At 42.2% G+C, this 14,402-nt stretch overlaps 1 protein-coding gene across 2 annotated transcripts in view; it reads right to left on the minus strand.

Annotated features, from left to right (window-relative positions):
- The window catches only part of LOC126259398 (UDP-glycosyltransferase UGT5-like), a 112,688-nt gene extending 101,713 nt beyond the window's left edge, over nt 1-10,975 (minus strand). Inside the window, exon 1 of one of the 2 annotated variants that reach the window (XM_049956169.1) lies at nt 10,896-10,975. The gene's annotated coding sequence lies outside the window, so the exon portion shown is untranslated. Of the gene's footprint in view, nt 1-4,911; nt 4,971-10,895 lie in introns of those variants that run through there. The other variant, XM_049956170.1, reaches the window with a different exon arrangement.
- Between the last annotated feature and the right edge of the window lie 3,427 nt (nt 10,976-14,402).

The raw sequence follows: 14,402 nt of genomic DNA on the forward strand, positions 1-14,402 counted from the left end.
CCTCCGAGAATGAAATGATTGCGTGCAAGACTACTGATGGTGATCCGTCAGTCGGACGGAAACGTAAAGCAGCCCCGTTGGCGCTATTCGAGAGACACCCTTTCCAGTCATCATCCCACAAGACTAACATGACACCTCACTACATACACATCCATTACACTTAAACATACGCTCTAAAAATATACATACGACGCATCTCTCACATACTCGTGAAGAAAGGGGCCAATGAGCGGGAAGGCGGACAGCCTACCGACAGGCGGCTGAACCTCCCCTCCCCTTTACCTCCCATCCCCCTCGATCTCTTGTGGTATATCACAGTCAACAGTGCCATACGACATTTTCATTTCTTTTTTTTTTTCTTTAGGAGATTCATATCGGTACAACCTGTTTGAAATGACACATGCTTTGCGGTCTCAAATCCTACTCTTCACAATTTGCGTAACATACTAATACGATAACTGAGAGTAACACTTCAAAGTACATTCCTGCAAAACCAGATGAGACACAAAAATTGTGGGCCACCCACTCCGCATACACCAGTATCAACAAGTATCTCTGGTACTTAATAGTTCAAATTGCAGGTATCCATTGAGAGGTTTCTGGAAATATGAGAGAAAAAAAATCTACATCCAAAGAGTTGTTACCTTTGAAGATGACCGAAGTGGATCAAAGAAAATAATACCGTTTTTATTTCTATCAATTCGGGAGAGAGATGTTCTGTAGAGATTCGTATAGATTTTTAACCAATCTTTATTATACGACACGGCATATTTTCCAGGTTACTCACATGTTCATGCCTACTTTATGATGTAAATTATTGTCCATTAAACTGGAATTGTGACCCTCAATTGACCTACGCATGACACCGCCCAGCGAATTTTTAGTGTTTTAATTTTCGGCTTTCCTACGCGATGTTCTTTACTTTTGATGCATATCGCTCTGATTTTGTGATTTTTGTTTCATTTTTCTTAGTGTGTTCGCCCGCTCTGTGCCTCAGTGTAGATAAATTTCAACAACTATTGAAAGAATAGATGAAGTTTGGAAGTAGACTTGAAAATCAGTTATAAAAAGGCTATCATAATACACCGCTTGGCACAAAAAGTGCGTTACCTAGAACCCATGTCTGATGCCAATGTCACATCGATGGTGTGTACGTAAATGGTTACAGAGTTGCTATTCTTTGTAACAGCTAGGACGGCCACCATAGTGCATTAGTGTTTCTCGTGTTTGTTGTTGTTACGAGGCCTGGTAAGTTACATAACAGACATTAAGAGTGTCAGGTGTTGTGTGAACGCTGTGAAGGACCAGATACTTCGCGTACTCATGTGGCACTGCGTTTTCAACACCTGACAGGTTCGAAAGCCCCTCATTGAGGCCATTTGGCCGACTCGTCGAACCGTGAAATATCCAGATTTTACAGGCATTCATATGTGACAATGGGTCGATGGTCGACTGCATGGGAACATAAGGACAGGCGTAATCGTCGTCGCCGATCTGGTCGACCACGACTGACAGTCACAAGGGAGATTCGCCCGTATTGTGCATGGAGCACATCGTAACCCCCTTTTTATCTGTGCCTGCCATCCGAGATCACGTAATGAACTCCGCGCAACAATCTGTGTGGTTTGCACCATTGATTGGAAACTAGCAACAACCAGACCAGGGAATTACCGTCTTATGCGTAGGGCTGCCATTAGCATCACAGCACAAACAGCTACCTTTGGAGCTGTGCCGTGGCAGGGAAACATGGATTGCTGATCAATGGCGCCACATTGTTATCAGTGATGAGCAGCATAGCAGAGTTATTCCTGGCATCATGGTGTGGGGAGCTGTCGGTTATGACTTCAGGTCACGACTGGTAGTGATTGAGGGAACTCTGACTACACGGACATCCCGCGTCCACACGTATTTTCTCTCATGTTTCGTGATGTCATTTTTCAACAGGCGCGTGGGACTACGAGCTGTCTGCGTGACGCAGAGGTACTGCCGTGGTCTCAAGATCCCCAAATGTGTAGCCGAGAGGATATGTTTGGGACTAACTCAGACTTTAATTCCGTCCCAGTTTCAGCAGACAGGATATCAAGGACTAGTGACAACAGTCGTGGGCCAGTTTCCCTCAGCAGAGGATACACCGGCTATGACATCTTTCCCAACCGGATCAGTGAATGCATCCAAGGCAGAGAGGGTGTAACTCATAGTGACAAATGCGCTCACACTGCGAAGTCCTTTGGAAATTTGACTAAATTTGGTCGTTACTGCAATAACATCTCATATCTCCTCAACCAGCGAAGTTTCATTTCGTTTCCTCCTAACCTTCTGGGTACTCTCCTCTTTGTCAGTCAGTGTATATAAAGACACCAAAGAAAGGTAACAAATTAACAATTAATTTGTATAACCGACTTACGAGTTTCTGTATGTAGAACAACTGAAGACAACGACTGAGTGACACAGAATACATAATAAACAGGAGAGCAAGGATAGCCTGAAGTGCTTTCTAAATCTAATCTAAATAGAGCTTCCGAATTGTAAGAATCAGTTAGGGGGTTTTGGTGTTTTGAGCTGAAGTAGTGGAACGTGGTCTTTGAATACAAAACTATTTCAAAATGAGAGTTCTGATCATCTAGTGGTGCTATAGTGGTGGGGGTATTTATACTGTATGACTTGGATAAATAGAAAAATGAACTAATGGGTGGGGGGATAGATTGGAGTGGAAAACGCAATTACACGAAACAGTGCAAATGAAATTGAGGAAACAGGACATGTTGACAGGAAAATGGATAGCTTAGGGCTTGAAGAAGCTCTTCGCTGGTTTCCAAGAGTTAAGAACAGAATGATACAACGACATAATCGAAGGTCACTTCAGATAAGAAAAAAGAGCGAAATGGATGCTTCTCGCCGAAGCCCACGTTACCTTAATCCGTCAAAGAATGTCGAATGAAAGTAGCAACGCCGGAAGACAGAACCAATTCGCAGTGTGACTTGCAAGGGATTGATGAACGATGAAGGCTGTTGCAGTTGACCCCGAACGTGAACAAATTTAACATATTGCGCATGCATATGAAAAGAAATGCACTACTTCACGACTACATTATTGATGACAAACTACTGGAAACTGTATCCAGTGTAAAATGTCAAGTCGTAACTATGCAGAGCGACCTTAAGTTGAACGATCACATAATACAAATAGTAGGAAAAACAGATGCCAGATTGAAATTCATAGGAAGAATCTTAAGGACGTGTAACTCATCCACGAAGGAAGTAAATTCTTGAGTACCGTTAATCAAAATGGGATCCCTACCAGCTAGGATTGATAGAGGAGATGAGAATATCCAACGAAGAGGGGCGCGTTTCGTCACGGGATCGTTTAGTCGGTGCGAGAGCGTTACAGAGATGCTCAAACTCCGTGGCACACGTTAGAACGAGGCGTTGTGCATTACGGGGAGATATACTACTGAAATTTTGAGAGAACATTTCTCCCACATAAGCTCGCAAAATGGCCACGACGAGAAAATTCGAGAAATTAGAGGTAACACAGAGGCTTACCGACAGTTCATTCTTTCCAGACGCCATTCGCGAGTGGAACAGAGACGGACGGATCAGGTAGTGGTACTAGAAGTACCCTCTGCTAAACACTGTTAGGTGGCTTGCGGAGTATGATATAGATGTAGACAAAAGGTTTTGTTATAATTTTTATGAATAGATATTCTAAAATTTATACTTAGAAAACCAGTAAGCAAAGGAAAGAAAGGAATTTTAGTAAATAAAACTAATGGCGTGCGTAGCAGATTATAATGATACTAAGTACCTTTGGCTGTTTCGTGAGGTATTGTGGGAAGAAACACGTGGTCCGTTTTATCCAGTTACAATTTCAGTATTGTGTTTTAATTCTGAAATTTATTGCTAGACTGCCATATCGTCACACGTAGATTGGGATCAATCATATAGGGAGAAAATATAGGTTGTGGATTGTTTAGGTCTTTGATGTGTTCTCTATTTACCAGCTATCAGAGAGCTTACCACGAAAAGCAGAGCTACGGGTTTAAGTTCTTATCTGTCATATGGTTTTAGACATTGTAAAGGAGCGAAAGACCTAACTGACAATGCCACGGAATATGAACATTCTGCGTGAGGAACGTCGTGATAGATATAAACTGTATGCCGATGGGGACTCGGATGGCACCCTTGCCTTTCGTGGGCTATGTTCTTACCAGCTTAGCTATCCAGGCACAACTTACGATCAGCTTTTACAGTTTCAGTACTGCCAGTACATGTCCCCCCTACTTTGCAAACTTCGTAGAAACTTTCCTGCATATCTTGCCAGACCAGTATTTCCGGAAGAAAGGGTGTCAGGAGAATTAGCTTAGCCGCATCTAAGGTCCAGTATTGCGTTCCGGTCCGCAACACAGGCTTAATCTTTCAGGGAGTTTCAGGAGTTTCACACTCCGCTTTGGTGTGGACGATTCTCTCTGGATTTTTTTGTTTGTACCGACGGAAGCGTAGTCAAAATACGAGAAAACAATTACTTACAAGCACGTGTGTTAACTACGAGACACCAACGAAGAAGTGTCACGAGTCACTCCACTGAAGTGCAGCAGACACCGAGAAGTTCAGCTGGGTGCTACACAGCTCGTGAAAATCAACAGGGATTCAATTCTCCCGTTACTGATTACTTCTCTCACATTAAGTTCAACTTGTAACGATGCTGCTCCCGATGTCTGACACTAACGATGCTGTACGATACAAACAAATTAAACGTTGACGCCCGTAAAATCCACGTAGGGTTTTGACTAATATAGTTACACTCACTTTAATACTCTCCTTTACTGACTACGCCTTGTGGCACATGATATAGAATTACGTACATACCAACTGCATTAAAATATTAACCTTGTGCACACAATGTATACTGACCTGCCCTCTGTTCGACGCCTTACTGCGAGAAAAAATTAATGCATATCACAGCAGAGAAGTTATCAAATAGTTTCTTATCACTACTTGACTTTGATGAAACATTGTAACACAAGGTAGGTATCTAATCGTGATAACTCTACTGATAGCTGTTGAAAGTCTGATAGACCAGTCTGATAGGCCAGTCTGATAGGCCACATTCTTCCAATCTAGTCCAGTAGAAGGTCGAACACGTAAAGGCATCGACGACTTCACAAGGTCATAGAATTTTCTAGGTTACAGGAAATTCGCAACGTCATGATAAGATCGTCAAAAAACCATGAAAATTATACATCCTGTGACTTTCACTGACACATTTACAGCAATACGAAAACGTTGTAAAAGTTTCTTGTCCCAACAACGGGACACTTACGTTTTAGTTAAAATGAACCCTTTCTGACGCAGTTCTCTTTGTATTCAAATAACCTCTTTCCAACGTTTTCGTTTGTAATGTGGTTCTGTGAGCACAGGTATGTGTTAACAGTCGAAATAATTTCTTCTGTTGAGATAAGTTCTCCTGTCGGCTTTCACATCTTGACTGCAACTTTCGTTGAAGGACTTGTTACATGTTTCCGACAGAGGTCCGCTTTGTCTTCTAGCCGCTTGTTCCATTCCGAATCCCAGGTGATGTTAAACTTGATTCATCTAGACCTAGCAGCAAGAAAGAGAGTTGCATGATATTGGCTCAAAAAGCGCAAACATGATAAAGTAAAGGAGATACTGGGCACAAGAACCGTACCGAATAGGGAAATAAAGGAATGCATTGATAGGGGATAGCAAGCAATCTGGGACAGGCCAGAAACAAGGAGGAGAACCTACTAATTCCTTCTTAATGGAGAAGAAAGAACAAGAATGACATTCTTCCTTCCGATGAAGGGAGCTATAAATTACCTGTCGGACATGGAGCATGTCCTAGCTGTTTCCCAAAAATGCGGCAACGCACCACAGGCAATTGTAAATGTGGTGCACTGGCACCCTTAGTCTAGAAGCAACAGAGCAGGACAGGAACGTATTTGGAAATGCGACAGTCTACAATATAATAAAGATTGAGAAGCTGTGGCAGAACCTGAACTCGCTAACAGCTAAAATATTAGGCTATGAATTGCAAGCTACATAGCTTAGAGACAACAGAGAAGAGGCTATACGTCATGATAAAGAGACGCGCCAAGAAGTAACATCCACCTACCACAACATTCTGGAAACGGGGAGCAGCCTCGGGAGGACCGGTAAGGATTTCCCGAGACCGTGACAGCCATCTCCCAATCTTTGCACCCTGGGTGGCATAGCTCAGTTGCACCACAGCGCACCAAGGGTTAATTATCCAGACAAATGAGAAATCCAGCTTGGTCCTGCTAACAAGAACAGTAGCGTAGTGTAGTACTGTGTAGTGTAGTGTAATGTTGTATAGTAGTGTAGTCCAGAATTATAAATTACAGTATTTGTGCTCTACCAATACTGCATGATGTAAATGGCCAGCAGCATGTGCCTCAGGATTCTGGACGAACAGATATCTGTGCGTCAGATGGCCAAATGGTAATATTTAGCTTCTTACTATTATTCCTCCCCCCATGAACCATAGACCTTGCCGTTGGTGGGGAGGCTTGCGTGCCTCAGCGACACAGATAGCCGTACCGTAGGTGCAACCACAACGGAGGGGCAGCAGCCTTTTCAGTAGTTGCAGGGACAACAGTCTGGATGATTGACTGATCTGGCCTTGTAACATTAACGAAAACGGCCTTGCTGTGCTGGTACTGCGAACGGCTGAAAGCAAGGGGAAACTACGGTCGTGATTTTTCCCGAGGGCATGCAGCTTTACTGTATGGATAAATGATGATGGCGTCCTCTTGGGTAAAATATTCCGGAGGTAAAATAGTCCCCCATTCGGATCTCCGGGTGGGGACTACTCAGGAGGACGTCGTTATCAGGAGAAAGAAAACTGGCGTTCTACGGATCGGAGCGTGGAATGTCAGATCCCTTAATCGGGCAGGTAGATTAGAAAATTTAAAAAGGGAAATGGATAGGTTAAAGTTAGTTATAGTGGGAATTAGCGAAGTTCGGTGGCGGGAGGAACAAGACTTTTGGTCAGGTGAATACAGGGTTATAAACACAAAATCAAATAGGGGTAATGCAGGAGTAGGTTTAATAATGAATTAAAAAAAATAGGAGTTCGGGTAAGCTACTACAAACAACATAGTGAATGCATTATTGTGGCCAAGATAGACACGAAGCCCACGCCAACAACAGTAATACAAGTCTATATGCCAACTAGCTCTGCAGATGACGAAGAAATTGATGAAATGTATGATGAGATAAAAGAAATTATTCAGGTAGTGAAGGCAGACGAAAATTTAATAGTCATGGGTGATTGGAATTCGACGCTAGGAAAAGGGAGAGAAGGAAACAAAGTAGGTGAATATGGATTGGGGCTAAGAAATGAAAGAGGAAGCCGCCTGGTAGAATTTTGCGCAGGGCATAACTTAATCATAGCTAACACTTGGTTCAAGAATCATGAAAGAAGGTTGTATACATGGAAGAACCCTGGAGATACTATAAGATATCAGATAGATTATATAATGGTAAGACAGAGATTTAGGAACCAGTTTTTAAATTGTAAGACATTTCCAGGGGCAGATGTAGACTCTGACCACAATCTATTGGTTATGAACTATAGATTAAAACTGAAGAAACTGCAAAAAGGTGGGAATTTGAGGAGATGAGACCTGGATAAACTGAAAGAACCAGAGGTTGTAGAGAGTTTCAGGAAGAGCATAAAGGAACAATTGACAAGAATGGGTGAATGAAATACAGTAGAAGAAGAATGGATAGCTTTGAGGGATGAAGTGGTGAAGGCAGTAGAGGATCAAGTAGGTAAAAAGACGAGGGCTATTAGAAATCCCTGGGTGACAGAAGAAATACTGAATTTAATTGATGAAAGGAGAAAATATAAAAATGCAGTAAATGAATCAGGCAAAAAGGATTACAAAGTCTCAAAAATGAGTTCGACAGGAAGTGCAAAATGGCTAAGCAGGGATGGCTAGAGGACAAATGTAAGGATGTAGAGGCTTACCTCACTAGGGGTAAGATAGATACTGCCTACAGGAAAATTAAAGAGACCTTCGGAGAAAAGAGAACCACTTGTATGAATATCAAGGGCTCAGATGGAAACCCAGTTCTAGGCAAAGAAGGGAAAGCAGAAAGGTGGAAGGAGTATATAGAGGGACTATACAAGGGCGATGTTCTTGAGGACAATATTATGGAAATGGAAGAGGATGTAGATGAAGATGAAATGGGAGATATGATACTGCGTGAAGAATTTGATAGAGCACTGAAAGACCTAAGTCGAAATAAGGCCCCGGGAGTAGACAACATTCCATTAGAACTACTGACAGCCTTGGGAGAGCCAGTCCTGACAAAACTATACCATCTGTTGAGCAAAATGTATGAGACAGGCGAAATACCCTCAGACTTCAAGAAGAATATAATTCCAATCCCAAAGAAAGCAGGTGTTGACAGATGTGAAAATTACCGAACTGTCAGTTCAATAAGTCACGGCTGCAAAATACTAACGCGAATTCTGTACAGACGAATGGAAAAACTGGTAGAAGCCGACGTCGGGGAAGATCAGTTTGGATTCCTTAGAAATGTTGGAACACTTGAGGCAATACTGACCCTACGACTTATCTTAGAAGCTATATTAAGAAAAGGCAAACCTACGTTTCTAGCATTTGTAGACTTGGAGAAAGCTTTTGACAATGTTGACTGGAGTAATCTCTTTCAAATTCTGAAGGTGGCAGGGGTAAAATACAGGGAGCGAAAGGCTATTTACAATTTGTACAGAAACCAGATGGCAGTTATAAGAGTGGAGGGACATGAAAGGGAAGCAGTGGTTGGGAAGGGAGTGAGACAGGGTTGTAGCCTCTCCCCGATGTTATTCAATCTGTATATTGAGCAAGCAGTAAAGGAAACAAAAGAAAAATTCGGAGTAGATATTAAAACCCATGGAGAAGAAATAAAAACTTTAAGGTTCGCCGATGACATTGTAATTCTGTCAGAGACAGCAAAGGACTTGGAAGAGCAGTTGAACGGAATGGACAGTGTCTTGAAGGGAGGATATAAGATGAACATCAACAAAAGCAAAACGAGGATAATGGAATGTAGTGGAATTAAGTCGGGCGATGCTGCGGGAATTAGATTAGGAAATGAGACACTTAAAGTTGTAAAGGAGTTTTGCTATTTGGGGAGCAAAATAACTGATGATGGTCGAAGTAGAGAGGATATAAAATGTAGACTGGCAATGGCAAGGAAAGCGTTTCTGAAGAAGATAAATTTGTTAATATCGAGTGTAGATTTAAGTGTTAGGAAGTCGTTTCTGAAAGTATTTGTATGGAGTGTAGCCATGTATGGAAGTGAAACATGGATGATAAATAGTTTGGACAAGAAGAGAGTAGAAGCTTTCGAAATGTGGTGCTACAGAAGAATGCTGAAGATTAGATGGGTAGATCACATAACTAATGAGGAGGTACTGAATAGGATTGGGGAGAAGAGAAGTTTGTGGCACAACTTGACTAGAAGAAGGGATCGGTTGGTAGGACATGTTCTGAGGCTTCAAGGGATCACCAATTTAGTAATGGTGGGCAGCGTAGAGGGTAGAAATCGTAGAGGGAGACCAAGAGATGAATACACTAAACAGATACAGAAGGATGTAGGTTGCAGTAGGTACTGTGAGATGAAGAAGCTTGCACAGGATAGAGTAGCATGGAGAGCTGCATCAAACCAGTCTCAGGACTGAAGACCACAACAATAACATCACTAACGTCGACTTACAGTAGAATTTTGGAAAATATACTGCGTTCGGACTCTATGAATTACTTCGAAGAAAACGATTTGTTGACAAGTAGCGAACACGGACTCAGAAAACATCGTTCTTGTGAAACATAACTAGCTCTTTATTCTCACGAAGCAGTGAGTGCTGTAGACAGGGAACGTCAAATTGATTCCATATTTTTGGATTTCCAGAAGGCTTACGACACCGTTCCTCACAAGCCACCCCTGATTGTGTGCCTATGAAGCATTGCCTCATATGTGCGAATGGATTTGTGATTTCCTGTCAAGAGGTTACGGTTGGTAGTAACTGACGGAAAGTTTTCGAGTAAAACAGAAGTAATATCTGGCGTTCCCCACGGAAGCGTTGTAGGCCCTCTGCTGTTCCTGATCTACATGAACGATTTATCAGACAATCTGAGCACCCCTCTTAGATTGTTTGCAGATGAAGCAGTCATCGTCCGTCTAGTGAAGTCACCAGATGTTCAAACAAGTTGCAAAATTATTTAGACAAGATGTGTGTATGGTACGAAGAGTGGCAATTGACTCTGAATAATGAAAAATGTGAGTTATCCACGTGAGTACTAAAAGGAATCCACTTAATTTCGGTTACACGATAAATCACACATATCAAAAGGCTGTAAATTCAACTAAGTATTTAGAGGTTACAATTACGAATAACTTAATTTGGGACGATTAGATATATGTGATCTTGCGGGGAAAGCAAACTAAAGGCTGTGATTTACTGGAGAACGCTTAGAAAATGCAACAGGCGTACTAGAGAGACTGCTTACACAATGCTTGTCCGCTTTTTTCTGTATTATTGCTGTTGAGCGCGGGATCTGGAAAAAATAGTATTTACGGAAGACATAGAAAAGTTCAAAGGAGGGTAGCTGGATTCGTACTACCGCTAAATAGGGGACAGAGTGCCATGGATATGATACATGCATTATTTGGGAGTGGTAATCATTAAAACAAATGCGGTTTTCCTTGCGGCAGGATCTTCTCATGAAATTTCTATCCTTTACCTTATCCTCAGTGTCACAAATTTTATTGACGCCTACCCGTTTTCCCAGCGAGGAAGCTTGAAGGTGGTTCTATATCTAAATCTACATCTACATACATACTCAGCAATCCAGAATACGGTGCGTGGGGAGGGTACCTCGTACCACAACTAGCATCTTCTCTCCCTGTTCCACTCCCAAACAGAACGAGTGAAAAATGACTGCCTGTATGTCTCTCTACGAGCCCTAATCTCTCTTATCTTATCTTTGTGGTCTTTCCGCGAAATGTAAGTTGGCGGCAGTAAAATTGCACTGCAGTCAAACTCAGATGCTGGTTCTCTAAACTTCCTCAGTAGCGATTCACGAAAAGAACGCCTCCTTTCCTCTAGAGACCCCTACCCGAGTTCCTGAAGCATTTCCGTAACACTCGCGTGATGATCAAACCTACCAGTAACAAATCTAGCAGCCCGCCTCTGAATTGCTTTTATGTCCGCTCTCAATCCGACCTGATAGGGATCCCAGACGCTCGAGCAGTACTCAAGAATAGGTCGCACCAGCGTTCTTTAAGCGGTCTCCTTTACAGATTAACCACATCTTCCCAAAATTCTACCAATGAACCGAAGACGACCATCCGCCTTCCCCACAACTGCCATTACATGGTTGTCCCACTTCATATCGCTCTGCAATATTACTCCCAAATATTTAATCGACGTGACTGTGTCAAGCGCTACACTACTACTGGAGTATTCAAACATTACAGGATTCTTTTTCCTATTCATCTGCATTAATTTACATTTATCTATATTTAGAGTTAGCTGCCATTCTTTACAACAATCACAAATCCTGTCCAAGTCATCTTGTATCCTCCTACAGTCACTCAACGACGACACCTTCCCGTACACCAAAGCATCATCAGCAAACAACCGCACATTGCTATCCACCCTATCCAAAATGTCATTTATGTGGATAGAAATCAACGGCCGATCTACCACACTTCCCTGGGGCACTCCAGATGATACCCTCACCTCCGATGAACACTCACCATCGAGGACAACGTACTAGGTTCTATTACTTAAGAAGTCTTCGAGCCACTGACATACTTGGGATCCAGTCCCATATGCTCCTACCTTAGTTAGGAGTCTGCAGTGGGGCACCGAGTCAAACGCTTTCCGCTATAAACCCTCTGCCAGGCACGTAATTGTGAATTGTAATCACGTGAGTGTAAATGTAGATGCTGCTCTTGAAGAACTGCGAAAATAAATTTAGAGTCTTCATCTGCACGACGCTGAAAACAGAGGTTGTACTTGGCAGCGTGCTGCCATATTCGAGTGTGGGCCTCTCGATACTCGGTAAAATGCCAGTCGTGCAGTACATGAAACGATGTACACACGAGTGGGAAGTGAACTCTTTGCTTCAGAGGAACATGTGCTCGGCGCGAGTATTGAGGGCGAACTGTAGCCGCGGTCGCCTCGCCGTGGGAAAGTGCTTGTACCGCATGAATCACGCTGGCGTTGCGTCACAATCGACTTCCTGAAAGCAGGCGTGCGCGCACAGCTAGAAATGGCGCGGAAAAGGACGCGTCGAAATGATGGAATATGTCGTACATGCAAGCTGACTGGAGAACAACATTGGTGGTATGATCTGAGTTCTCGAAATTATGCGTATGCGCGCTGACGGCTTCCGCAATATTGCGTGTATTGTACTGTATCCGTGCGAGCTCAGTCTTTGAACAGAACAGTTCCACGAAAAATGTTGAGAGTGCATGATGTTCGAATTATCATCTGTTTTTTTTTCGTCGTGATACGTATACGTATCAGATGCCGTCTCGACAATGCACCCGTTAGTCTCATCCATCTATCATCCGTCAACACCAAGGAGTGCTTTCACCTGCACTGAGCGTCACCGGCAGCAACAGGAATCAGCCGGACAGATGAAATCTGGCTGTAAATATTTATCAGTTCTTTTTGTCATTAACAAAGTTAATTTTGTGTGAAAATGGTAGCTAAAGCTGTACTGCTTCCACAGAGAACTATTGCATGTAATTAATTACGTCATAACATTCTCTGTTTAGCAGTAACAACACTCAACGCTCAGTATCCACTAAAATTATCATAACAATTATAACACTTAAAAAGACAATAATGATGAGGTGTTTCCAAAGGTCGCATAGTTGTATGAAGGTGGTTTATTTGCAACTACCATTTTAGCCTCAGTACAGACGCATCTAGATTTATCTGTCAAAAATACAAATCAAATGGTTACTGTATATGGACCATTACGGAGTCCCACCTTTCGGGAAGCTGTCCGCATTAAGAGTCAAGCCACATTGGTGGATTTTCATAATAAAATTGAGTACAACCAAAACATGCTTGTCAAAACGTACAAAGCATGACTGCTGAATGAGCCAGGATGGATAGGAGCTCGAAGGAAATTTTATAAGATCCGGTAGACACCAGCTGTTTACTGGTAGCCTCCCCAGACTGCTTATACCACACCGGACCGTTAGGACAACGGAAGTACGCACATCACACGGGATTTTATGTTGCATTTATTCTGATTTTATATAGCTGGTGCTTATCGGATCTTGTAACATATCTTTCGGGCTGTCATCCAGCCCGGTTCATTCAAAAGTCATGATTTGTACATTTTGACAAGCACCTTTTGGGTGTACTCAATTTTATTATTACAACCCACCAATACGACTTGACTCTTAACGTGGACGTCTTCCTGAATGCTGAAACTCCATAATGGGTCATCTACAGTATGGAAATATAATCATTTGATTTGTATTCCTGATAGCTAAACCTAAAGATGCCGGTAGCTGTGAATAAAGCACCGTCATACAGCTATGCGGCTTTTAGAAACACCTCATCATTCTTGAATATTTAATTGTTATAATCTTTACGATAATTTTGGTGGTTACTGAATGTTGAATGTTTTTAATGATGAGTTGAATGGTTATTTAGTGTTGAATGTTGATATTACTATTCACAATGTTTCTGAACTGTGGTTGTCCTCCCCAGAAAATTGTTTGTATTCTCTGTTTATAGTTAAGTTTCGTTGTTTTTGTTAGAGTCCCAATCCGGTGTTTGAATTTAAAGGGATTTCGGAAGAGGCTGACGGGTTTGTCCCACTAAGATAAGACGTATGTCTAAGTTGGGAGCGCCAAATCCATGTAAGTGCTATCATTTTACATGGGGTCCAGAGAAGAAAGAGGTAGGCAATTTAAAATTCATGTATGTGGTCCAATAAATATATCCATTAATATTATAAAAATGGATGTGCATATGTATGTATGTATATGTGGTCCATTTATCGTTCTAGACCACTGAGTCGAATTCAACCAAACTTGGCATACAAACATCATTTACTGTCTGGAAAGGATCTATGTGGGTGTAAGAACGATCTATCTATGAAAGGGGTGGCGGTGAGGGTGGAAATGGAGTGTAGCCCATGACGCATGAGCCCCAGGCTCTATTCACCCAGTATTTAAGAATGAGATCACTTAGTGACTTGCAACAAACTTTGCCCATAATTTCTAACTTATACGAAACGTTTTTTCGCTGGTAGCCCTTGCAAAATAATGAAAGGAAAAATGTTTATCGTTTATTACGTTTTCGCTGCTCATGC

This window comes from Schistocerca nitens, chromosome 5 (genome assembly GCF_023898315.1).
Source record: "Schistocerca nitens isolate TAMUIC-IGC-003100 chromosome 5, iqSchNite1.1, whole genome shotgun sequence".
NCBI classification, from domain to species: Eukaryota; Metazoa; Arthropoda; class Insecta; order Orthoptera; family Acrididae; genus Schistocerca; species Schistocerca nitens.